Genomic DNA, 13,018 nt, shown 5'->3' with positions numbered 1-13,018 from the left:
GGGCGGTTTTCCCTGTGCTCCCCTGCGTTGCGCTTTCTTCCCTTCAGCCGCAGGGGAGCGCAGGAGTAGACGCACTCAATTATTCTGAAGGGGGCTATACTCACACCGACACATGAACGCAGGTGAAATGCAACATGCTGGTTCAGATTTATCAAGGGTCGAATTTCGAGGGTTAAAAATTCAAAGGATTTTTGCGCAAAAACTTTGATCGAATAAAAATCGCACGATTCGAACGATTTTAAGCGATCGATCGAAGGATTTTTATTCAACCTAAAAAACCTTAGAAAAGTGCTGGGGAAGGTCCCCATAGGCTAACATTGGACTTCGGTAGCTTTAATCTGGCGAAGAATGAAGACAAAGTTTTTTTTAAAGAGTACTTCGATTATCGAATGGTCGAACAATTTTTACTTCGAATCGTTCGTATCATTCGATTCGATCGAATTCAATCAAATTTGACCAATTCGATGGTCGAAGTACCCAAAAAAAACTTCGAAATTCAAATATTTTTTTATTCTAACTATTCAATCGAGCTTAGTAAATCTGCCCCGCTGTGTCCCACCTGCGTTTGGTGGTTACATGCGTCTGTGTGAGTACAGCCCCCTTCACAATAATTGCGTGCGTCTACTCCTGCGCTCCCCTGCGGCTGAACAGAATAAAGAGCAACACAGGGAAAACCGCCCGTGTGTAAGAGCCCTACTAGTGCTGCTGCTACTTTGCAACTAACAGAGGTACAAAAAACATTCTTGATCTCACCACAAATCTGAAACTCATTACAGGTCTGTTGCCCTGTAGAGAGTACTAGTGTGTGTGTAGGAGGATATATACCTTTAGTACAAATTGGGACAGATAAAAGCATATCTTCCAATTTCACTAATGCAGAAAAGTGGTTGACCAGCCCATGCCCTTGCAGGAGAAATAAAGAATTAAATTAAGCCAGATATTTCTGTAATTGAAAACACATGTTTATGACTACAGCAGTGTGCAAATATGTAGTTGCCCCAAAATACAAAGAAACAAGAGGCAGATGTATCAAGTATTGACCATATGGGTGAATGTCTGTTATTTAGATCAGTTAATTTTTGGGTCAAGATGAAAAATATTTTTCAAAGGGTTTATTGAGTAAATCAGAAGGTTAAAAATCAAATTTAAATCAATTTTATTTTCCGGTTGTAACACAAGAAAATGTGGTGATGCGTACTTATGCAAGGCACTATAAATGAGTGTAAGGCATGAAAGGGGCTGTTCACCTTTGTGTTAACTTTAAGTATGAAAAACGTTTATGTAGAGAGAGAAATTCTGAGACAATGGAAAAGAGTCAGAAGAATAAGCCAAATAATTAAAAAAACTATAAAAAAAAGAAATAATGGAGACTAATTGAAAAGTTGAGTAGAATTAACCATTCAAAAGCATACTAAAAGTTAATTTAAAGGTGAACCACCCCTTTAAATCAACTTGTCTCCCATGTTGCAAAGTTGCTGTGGGTAGCTTATTGTGACAGTGACATAGATAGGGTTCTGTAACCCAAGTACTAAATATAGACTGGGAACCCCCCCCCCTCATTGCAACACCATGCACACATCCCCTGTAGCCACTATTTTCTTGCTCACACTCACTCTGTCCTTAGATTTTGGGAGGGGTGGGTGATGGAGGAGGGAGGGAACAGCGACGGAGGAGAGGGGTTAGAGACAAAGGAGGAGGAGGAAGGGAGTGGACAGCAACGGATGGAAGGGGTTAGAGACAGAGGAGGAGGAGCAAGGGAGGGGACAGCGATAGTGGGGAGGGTGACAGGAGGGAGGGGGTGAGGGGGAGGGATGGGTGACAGAAGGAAGGGGAGTAAGACTGAGGGGTACTGACTAGGAGTAGGCAGAAGACAATTTTAAAGGTAGCTAGCCAGCGCCCCCCTATCATTGCGCCCTAGGCAGCTGCCTCTTCTGTCTACCCCTAGTTCCGGCCCTGGGTGCTAAGAGGTTCCAGTCAGAAGCTGCCCATTATAGATTGAAATAATGATATATTATAAGAACTGGAGAGGCAGTCTTTATGCCCGAGAGCTACCATTGCAATTTTTTACCTTTTATGTAATGAGAACTGGTCAAGGTTGTGCTGATTAGCATCGTTTGATCGACTGTTACTTGCAGCTGAATTAAATTAAGGCTTAGTGGTATAATTATCAAAGAGTGAAGTTAGAGATCGCCACAGTCCTCTAGAGTGAAATTTCGCCACTCTCCATTCATTTCTATGGGATTTTGAAAGTCGTATTTATCAATGGATGAACTCTCACCCATTGATAAATACTCTTTTAAAAATCCCATAGAAATGAATGGAAAGTGGTGGTATTTCACTCTAGAGAACTGTGGCGATCTCTAACTTCACTCTTTGTTTCTAGTTCAATTTCAGTTAAATCTCACTGGGCCATTACATACTTAGGTGTAGTTTTGAGTTTGCATGGACAACTTTGGTAGGGCTGCTCTAGACATGGAGGAGAATTCACTTAATGGCGAATTTTCACAAGCAAACGCTTCACTACACTTTGCGCCACTTCGACAAGTGTATATTCATTACCACAACTCTAAATCACTAAAATCCAAAGTTGCATCTCTATAGCCAAGGGCTGGCGAAGTTTCGCTAGCGTTAATTTGTCAGCGTGAGTATTTCATAGCCAATTTTCGCTAACGTTCCTTTCTGCCTGGCAAACGTTAGTACTCTTACACTTAGGTCAATTTGAATAGGGTGGGTACATATAGGTCGTATAGACGTCTTTATTAGAGATGTTGGTGCAAATGTTTGAAGTGGCCACTTATTATTACACATGTCCACATGGAAGCATTAGCATCCTCTAATGCCCTAGACATGAGCCCATCCTAAAACAAATGTGGCATGCCCCTCAAATGTCTGGAAAAAAAATGTAAACACAAAAATCTTTACTAGTTAGGACTTTTGAAGGCAATCCCGCTTTAAAATTTGAAAAATGCCAGCGTTATGTATAACTTTTCAGCATACAGGATATGATGTCACTGACATAAGATTAAGGAGGATGTAGCTTCATCTTATCAGTTTGCCAGGTAAAAACAAATGTTTTCTAAGGCGACACATTTATTGTTATTGCTACTTTTTATTACTCATCTTTCTATTCCAGTCTCGTGTAAATCTCTTGTAAATCAGTGCATGTAATTTCAAGTGAACAACCCCTTTAAGGTCAATGGGAAGTGCAGTGTGGATAAGCCGAAATATGTGCACTGGTGGACTATGTGGTCCTAACTGCAAGGTCCTAGGGCTGATAAACTCACATTGCAGCTTAGTACAGTTGCCAATAACAACCAGTCAAAATTACTTTAGATCAGTCTACTCTACAATGATGAGCTAGAAAATGAAAGCAGAAATCTCTATTTGTTGCTGTGCTTACCAGCACTTTTGCAGCATAGTGCCTGTCTTAGCAGATCATCACTCCAAAGTGATGAATGTTGCATCTTCTTGCTAGCAATTACTCAACAAGTATAATGCAGGATAAAAGCTAGAATGACTCACCTGAAATAGAAAAGCTACTTAAGTACGTTCCAACCATGGACAATCCCACACTGGAAAGAAAAAAATTTAAAAAACCTCTTTCTTTACTGATAAATAGTGAAAAAATGGGACTAGACATGCTAGTGCATCAGAAGCTCTACATCAGTGGTCCCCAACCTGTAGCCCGTGAGCAACATGTATGTTGCTCCCAGTGGCCTCAAAGCAGGTGCTTATTTTTTAATTCCAGACTAGGAGTCAAGTTTTGGTTGCATAGAAACCAGGTGCACTGCCAAACAGAGCCTGCTGTAGTCTGCCAGTCCACATAAGGGCTATCAAATAGCCAATCACAGCCCTTATTTTTACCCTAGAGATATTTTCGTGCTTGTGTTGCTCCCCAACACTTTTTACTGAATGTTGCTCATGGGTAAAAAAGGTTGGGGATCCCTGTTCTACTTAGTAACACAGTAAGTTAGGTTGAAAAAAGACACACGTCCATCAAGTTCAACTTTTTAAGTCTATATATAACCTACCTAAATGCTAGTTGATCCAGAGGAAGGAAAAAAACACCCATTTGAAACCTCTCCAATTTGCCTCAGAGGGACATCTGAGTTTGAAGTGAAAGATCCGTAGGGACGTGTCTTTTTTTTGGAAGCGACCCACAGCACTAAGCGATTGTATCAATCAAGTAGCAGCCATCTATCAAACCTATGCTTCATAGCCCAACACTAGATTAGGTTGGGTAATAAGTGAGTGTTGGGGATGGTCTACAGAGCTTCCTATTAAGGTCAGTAGAAAGCAATCATGAATGACTATGGGGGAATACATTCACAAGTCGGTTTGTAAATATGCTGAATGACAACTTTTTATTCCAGCTCGTTCAAGAACCTACTAGGAATAACTCTCTTTTGGACCTTGTAATAACTAACAATACTGAACTCATCTCTAACATTTGTGTGAGTGAGCATTTAGGGAATAGTGATCATAACATGGTCTCCTTTGAGATTCTGTTGCAGAAGCAATTCTATAAGGGAGTAACTAAAACACTGAATTTCAGACATGCAAACTTTGACAGTATAAGGACATCTCTGCAACATATTAAGTGGGAAATGCTTTTCACAGGGTTAAACACAGAACAAAAATGGGAAGTCTTTAAAATGCTGCTTAATAAGTATACTTGTCAGTATATTCCACTTGTAAGCAAGGAACGTCGATGCAAAGCAAAACCGTTTTTGGTTCAATAGAAGCGTTGGTGTTGAGGTGGAAGTTAATTGGTACAGCCGAAACATTTATAAGGTACAAGGAGGCCAATAAATCATGCAAAGAAGCTATAAGGCAAGCTAAAATTGCTATAGAAAAGGATATTGCAGCAAGCAGTAAAAAAAATCCAAAATTATTTTTTAAATATGTTAATAGTAAAAAAATGAAGCAGGAAGGGGTGGGACCCTTACTATCAGAGGGGGGTCAGCTGGTTGATGAAAACAAAATAAAAGCGCAGATTCTGAACTCATATTTTTCATCTGTCTACACAAATGAGGAACCAGTAAGTGAAGGTTTCCTTCTTAACAGTCCCAATTCTAGTAATACAACTAATGATGCATGGTTCACATATGAAGAAATTCAAAAGAGACTAGAACATGTTAAGATTAACAAAGGTCCAGGGCCAGATGGTATTCATCCCAGGGTAATTAGCGAGCTTAGCTCTGTGATTGCCAAACCTCTTTACTTAATTTTTCAGGATTCATTGAGATCTGGCATAGTGCAGAGAGACTGGCGAATTGCTAATGTGGTGCCTCTATTCAAAAAAGGATCCCGTTCTCAGCCTCAAAACTATAGGCCAGTTAGTCTGACGTCAGTGGTAGGAAAGCTTTTCGAAGGGTTAATAAAGGATAAGATACTGGACTTCATAGCAAATCATAATACTATGAGTTTGTGCCAGCATGGTTTTATGCGTAATAGATCTTGCCAGACTAACTTAATTTCTTTTCATGAGAATGTAACTATAGACCTCGATTCTGGGATGGCAGTGGATGTGATTTACTTAGACTTTGCTAAAGCATTTGATACAGTGCCACACAAGAGGTTACTGGTTAAATTAAGGAATGTTGGACTGGAACATAGTATTTGTACCTGGATAGAGAACTGGCTATGTTCCATGGTGGTAAATGGAACATTTTCTAATTGGACCAGTGTTGTTAGTGGAGTACCGCAGGGCTCTGTACTAGGTCCCTTGCTTTTCAACTTGTTTATTAATGACCTGGAGGTGGGCATTGAAAGTACTGTTTCTATTTTTGCAGATCATACTAAATTGTGCACAACTATAGGTTCCATGCAGGATGCTGCCATTTTGCAGATTGATTTCTCTAAACTGGAAAACTGGGAAGCAAACTGGAAAATGAGGTTCAATGTTGATAAATGCAAGGTTATGCACTTTGGCAAAAATAATATAAATGCAAGTTATACGCTAAATGGCAGTGTGTTGGGAGTTTCCTTAAATGAGAAGGATCTAGGGGTCTTTGTAGATAACACGTTGTCTCATTCTGGGCAGTGTCATTCTGTGGCTACTAAAGCAAATAAAGTTCTGTCCTGCATAAAAAAGGGCATTAACTCAAGGGATGAAAACATAATTATGCCTCTTTATAGGTCCCTGGTGAGGCCTCATCTGGAGTATGCAGTTCAGTTTTGGACTCCAGTCCTTAAGAGGGATATAAATGAGCTGGAGAGAGTGCAGAGACGTGCAACTAAATTGGTTAGAGGGATGGAAGACTTAAATTATGAGGGTAGACTGTCAAGGTTGGGGTTGTTTTCTCTGGAAAAAAGGCGCTTGCGAGGGGACATGATTACACTTTACAAGTACATTAGAGGACATTATAGACAAATAGCAGGGGACCTTTTTACCCATAAAGTGGATCACCGTACCAGAGGCCACCCCTTTAGACTAGAAGAAAAGAACTTTCATTTGAAGCAACGTAGAGGGTTCTTCACAGTCAGGACAGTGAGGTTGTGGAATGCACTGCCGGGTGATGTGATGGCTGATTCAGTTAATGCCTTTAAGAATGGCTTGGATGATTTTTTGGACAGACATAATATCAAAGGCTATTGTGATACTAAGCTCTATAGTTAGTATAGATATGGGTATATAGAATTTAATTAAAAGTATGGAGGGGTGTGTGTATGGATGCTGGGTTTTCATAGTTAGTTACATTTAACTATGTAACTAACTATGTAAGTCTGAACCTAATGCCCAGTACAGGTATGGGATCTGTTATCCGGAACCCCGTTATCCAGAAAGCTCTGAATTACGGAATGGCTGTCTCCCCTAGACTCCATTTTATCCAAATAATCCAGATTTTAAAAAATGATTTCCTTTTACTCTGTAGTAATAAAAATATAATTAATCTTTATTGGAATAAAAACCAACCTACTCATTTTCTAATAGACTGAAAGTAGGAAGATCCAAATTACGGAAAGATCCATTATGCAGAAAACCCCTGGTCCAGAGCATTCTGGATATCAGGTCCAATACCAGTATGCTACAATAGGAAGCCAAGTGCATTAGTACAGTAACTGTATTTACAACTTTATTGTAGACTTTTATTATAATCACAATGGGCACAATGTTGCACTGCCACCTTTTGAATCCCACTGTAAGAAGGATTTTTGTCCTGCTTCATGGCTGAGATTCTAACCATAATAATAGCTTTGTGTCCCATTGGGCACAGATTCAATCTGAACATTTTTTAATTAGCAGCGATGTCCTCCTTTATGTATTTGCATTCAAAACCCCTGTAATGTTACTCTTTATGCAACACATCACATTTGACATTTACAATGATTCTTTGGTGCCTTTCAAGTCTGACCCAGACGGGGTTTTGTAAACAGGAAATTTCCCACCGTGCAAAGCCCGATAACATTTAAGAATTAAAAAATGCTGTTAAAGCTAAATGGGTATTTTCGGAATTTGACATTCAAAGCCATATCTTTTTCTTAATCTCTTACTTTTTAATATACATATAGATGGAGCAGACTTGTCTGATGCATATGGTGCACATCACACATTAAATATCAGTCTAAAAAAGGTACAGGTAAGGGACCTATTATCTACAATACTCGAGACTTGTGGTTTACCAGATGAGGGATCTTTCCATAATTTGGATTCCTATACCTTAAGTCTGCTGAAAATCATGTAAGTAAATTATTAAGTAAAATCACATTCAAGGGAACTATTGCAGAAATGAAAATTAATTATAAGCTTCAGAATACTAAAATAATAAACTTTCTAAATACAATCTGTACTCTGTACCGTTTCTGAAATAATCAAGTTTATATTCACTATACCTCTCTCAGCATCAGTTTCTCTTCATTCTCTCTTCATGCCGGAGTTGGGTGTCAGATTTTCATTGACAGTTAGATCCAATATATCTTATAGGGGGCTTCTTTTGCCTAGAAGATGTATTAGAGATCATTGTATTAAAATCACCAGAAATCCTCTCTCTCTACATGCAGAATTTGTGCAAAAGGCAGTTATTTTGTTAGATTTTGGTTGTTTTGGAATCAGTTTTTTGAGTGAGCTCTAATACGTCTGCTAGGAAAGGGAGCCCCCCCTATATAATATATTGGATCTAACTGTCAATGACTATCTGACAACCAACTACTGCTGAAGAGAAATAAAAGCTGAGAAAGGGTAGTGAACATAAACTTGATTATGTTCACAATGCAGAATATTTAATTGATCTTATTTACAAAGTTTCTTATTTCAGTATGCTGAAGCTTATATTAATTTTTAAATTTTGCAATAGTTCCCCTTTAAGTAAACCCAATAGGACTGTTTATCCTCCAATAAGGATTAATTATATCTTAGTTTGGATCAAGTACAAATACAATATTTTACAGAGAAAAGGGTAATCATTTTTGAAATTTTGAATTCTTTGATTAAAATGGAGTCTATGGGGTATATTTATCAAAGATTGAAGTTAATAGTGAAGTTCAGCCACTAGAGTGAAATTCCGCCACTTTCTATTCATTTCTATGGGGTTTTTAAAGGCGTATTTATCAAAGGGTGAAATTTCACTTTCATCCATTGATAAATACGCCTTTCAAAATCCCATAGAAATGAATGGAGAGCTGCGGAATTTCACTCTAGTGGCGGAACTTCACTCTTTGATAAATTTACCCCCATGGGAGATGACCTTTCAGTTCAGAGCTTTTTGGGTTAGGGATCCCATACCTTTACACTAAATACATGAATGAAGCTGAAATGATCACAGCCGTCTAGCTAGAAACCTGTTGGCATACTTGGCCTCATCATTTAAAAGTGTTGTTCACCTTTTTATTAATCTTTTTGCAGTTGCTTTTCCTTTTTTATTATTTGTGTTTTATGAGTTATTTATATTTTTATTCAGCAGCTCTCCAGTTTGCAATTTCAGCAATCAGGTTGCTAGGGTCCAAATTACCCAAAAGACTCGAATATGAATAGGAGAGGCCTAAATAGAAAGATGAATAATGAAAATTAACCATAACACTTAGGGGCCAATTCACCAAGCTCAAGTGAAGGGTTCGAAGTAAAAAAAAACTTCGAATTTCGAAGTGTTTTTTGGGCTACTTCGACCATCGAATGGGCTACTTCGACTACGACTTTGACTTTGAATCGAAGGATTCGAACTAAAAATCGTTCGACTATTCGACCATTCGATAGTCGAAGTACTGTCTCTTTAAGAAAAAACTTCGACCCCCTAGTTCGCCACCTAAAAGCTGCCGAACCCAATGTTAGCCTATGGGGAAGGTCCTCATAGGCTTGGCTAAGTTTTTTTGGTCGAAGGATAATCCTTCGATCGTTGGATTAAAATCCTTTGAATCGTTCGATTCGAAGGATTTAATCGTTCGATCGATGGATTATTCCTTTGATCGTTCGATCTAACTTTTTTCCACAAAATCCTTCGACTTCGATATTCAAAGTCGAAGGATTTTCATTCCCCAGTCGAATATCAAGGGTTAATGCATCGGCCCCTTAATTTGTAACCTTGCAGAGCATTGTTTTTTTAGATGGGGTCAGTGACCCCCATCTGAAAACTGGAAAGAGTCAGAAGAAGAATGTAAATAATTCAAACAACTACAAAAAAGAAAAGATGAAGACCAATTGGAAAGATACTTAAAGGTGAACCACCACTTTAAATATCTGGACTTCATACATGTAAAATGAATAATGATCACGCTACAGGAGTAAATTATAGTCAGAGAAAATATTCAGAGAGATATTCAGAGAATACAAATCAACACCTTGAATCAAGCGACCAAACAACTTCTGAGATATGAAAAATGTATTTTATTCCATGTGCTAACTGTACAATATATACATGATCATTTATGAGACAAATTATGTGCAGGGATCAGATTCAAAGGTTTTAGCAGAAAATCTAAGATCTCTAAGAACTAGGGGATCTCTAAGAACATGTAACCCCCCCCCCCCCCCCACACACACACACACACACAAAAAATAATCAGTGAACAGCTTGTTTGAAATATTTAAATCTCTGCCACTACTCGTTAATAGTAAGGCTACAGCATTCACTTAATCACTTAGGATTCCTTCTCCTCTTCTAACCCACTCAGCCCCCTCCCTTGGGAATTTACTTTGGCTGTTGGCTACTGAGCATGCTCAGTTCTTTTAAACTCAGATTACTTAGCACACCCTCCAGCCAATGAAGAGTTAGCATTGCTGGTTCCTATATAAACTCTACTCTAGCTGACTACTCCTATTTTTTTCTCCTAACCTCTCCTGAGCTAATCTTAACTATTTCAATCCAAGCACAACCTTTTTATGAAAGAAAGTTGTGCCTGTGCAAGCCCACATTTTTCATTGCAGGAACTTTAGAATGCGCATGAGCTGTTAGCAGATGTAAATATGCCATAGAGAAAATGGGTAAAAGCTGATATTTCTTTTAGGAATACGTGACAGTGCTGGCGAACAGGGGATATATGCAGTGCAAATGATGCCCTGAGCTGTGGGAGAGGTTCCCAACTTATATACATAGTAGGAAAATGTAAGGTTTACATGTCCTTTAAGTTGAGATGTTGATAGACTGGCAATGCCCAGTTTTGTTTTTTTATCTGCTTTACAATGTATTGGATACAGTGTATTTGTGTATGCACTGTCTAGTGGTTTAGTCCAGTTCCAACAGGTGCAATGTATCTTTTATTTACAATTAAGAATGCATCGATACAGAATACGGCGGAGCTCTAGATCAAAAAGAGGGCAGTATTGAATGTGTTTTGTAAATGCACATGACATTGAATTCATATGAGGGGATAGGTGGGAAAACAAATCCATTACAATACATTAGTTTGAGCAATAAATTCAGTAAACGTACATGCTTCATGTCTTTGGAAATTATGCCATTGCAGTTTATTATAATGGTAATGCTAAAGGCAGTGGGAAAAATTTAAATACATAGTATTCTATTTTGGTCTAGTGATTCATTTCAAAAGTTGCTTTGTGTGTCCCATATATTGCTGTTGTGGCATTGACTCATTCTACTAAACGTGGCAACTGCTCTCTTCCATTTACACACCCACAAAAACACACGTGTACTCTCCCACATGTTACAAAAAAGTAGATTTTTATCATGCCTTTTCCTATAAGACCTACACAGATGTAAAATAATGCCTGCAATGTTTTTTGTTTTTCATCACCAAAGTCTTTTCAACAGTTTAATTCATTTACACACGTTGGAAGGCATATTAGAGAGAAATTTGAGATTAAAAGTTACATAAAGAGCTAAAAACTCTGACTATATATTCTGGTAGAGGCTGCATTTGTTATTAATTGCATGCACTTGTAATCAGTAAGCTAATTTAAGGGGTTGTTCACCTTTAAATAAATTTTTAGTATGATGTAGAGGGGTATATTCTGAGACAATTTGCAATCTTTCCAGTTTGCAATCTCTTTGCTATGGTCCAAATTACCCTAGCAACCATGCATTGATTTGAATAAGAGTCTGGAATATGAACAGGAGAGGCCTGGATAGAAATATTAGTAATAAACAATAACAACAAATAGCAATAAATGTGTAGCCTTGCAGAGCATTTGTTTTTAGATGGGGTCAGTGACCCCCATTTGAAATCTGGAAAGAGTGAGATGAAGAAGAAGGCACATAATTCAAAAACTATACAAAATCTCCACACTCACGACCAAAGATCTGACCAATGCCCGGGTGCAAGTTGTATAATAAACATCAAAATAACAAAACAACCGCACTTGAACTTGAGGACGGCTCAAGTTAGGAGCCGAAACATTGAAATAAATATACTTAGATTTTTTTCACCTTCAAAAGACCTGGTTGTGCGGTTCTTTTGTTATTTTGATTGTGCATACACAGTAGAATGAGAAGCAAAAGGCTGGCTTTTTACTCTACTGCGGAATTGCACTGGACTGGGGCCAAAATGAAGATCTAAGAAGCAGAAGAAGATTGTTACTTGGTGCTCCTATAAAAATACCAGAAATCATGTAAGCAACTTTAATCACTTTGGTGGCGCCTTTATTTCCCTTCGATGTATTTCTGTGTATAAATATATATATATTTGGGGTTTTTTTTAAATTGCTGAGGCACATCAGAAATTTAAATAAAGAAATAATGATTTATTGGACCTAATAAATAATGTTTTCATTATTGAAATTCCTGGAGTGCATCAGCAATTTTTTTCAAAATGTGTTATATATTTCACCCAGGTTAAGTATACGTTAGTGTGTGCCTAAGCCTTCAACTACATACATATAGATATATACATATATATATACATTCACCACAAAAACACAGCAAGCCTGAGTGCAGATAAAATGTTTACAAAGCACTTGCAAAAAGTACCTCACTCAACAGGCTCAGTTAGAGTAACTTATTTTAACTTATCTGTCACTGTATGTTTGTTTAAGATAAGGTAGTAATGCCCTATAGGTACTACGTTGTGTAATACAGCATAATGTACACTTAGATTTCTGTTTAATGCTGTTAGTTAAAACTCAAAAAAGAGATTGTTTTTCACAATGTTACTTCCTCATTAGGTGCATTGCTGTTACTTTCTTTAGAGATGTTGTTAAAAATGCAGTACAACCTCTGTGACTTTATTTCCCCTTTTGCACAGAATACCCACAACAAGCAAACAAAAACTCATAGGATGTTCTCATACAAATATAGGGCTATAGATGGTGCCTGGAAAAATAAATTGCATTAGTTACCAAAGTATATCTTTCATTTATTTTCACATTAAAGTATCATAGTTCAGGTATGGAACCTGTTATCCAGAATGCTTAGGACCTGAGGTTTTACAGATAAGGGGTCTTTCCGTAATTATGATCTCCATACCTCAAGTCTACTAAATGATCATTTAATCATTAAATAAACACAATATGATTGCTTTGCCTCAAATGTAGATTAAGGGGGTTATTTATCATTTGTTTTTCTGAAATATACTCTGACCAATCCTGCACAGGTTATTTCCCCTTATTTGTCAATACATTTTCCTGAAA

The sequence above is a fragment of the Xenopus laevis genome, chromosome 2L (genome assembly GCF_017654675.1).
Source record: "Xenopus laevis strain J_2021 chromosome 2L, Xenopus_laevis_v10.1, whole genome shotgun sequence".
Classification (NCBI taxonomy): Eukaryota; Metazoa; Chordata; class Amphibia; order Anura; family Pipidae; genus Xenopus; species Xenopus laevis.
This window is presented reverse-complemented; position numbering follows the sequence as displayed.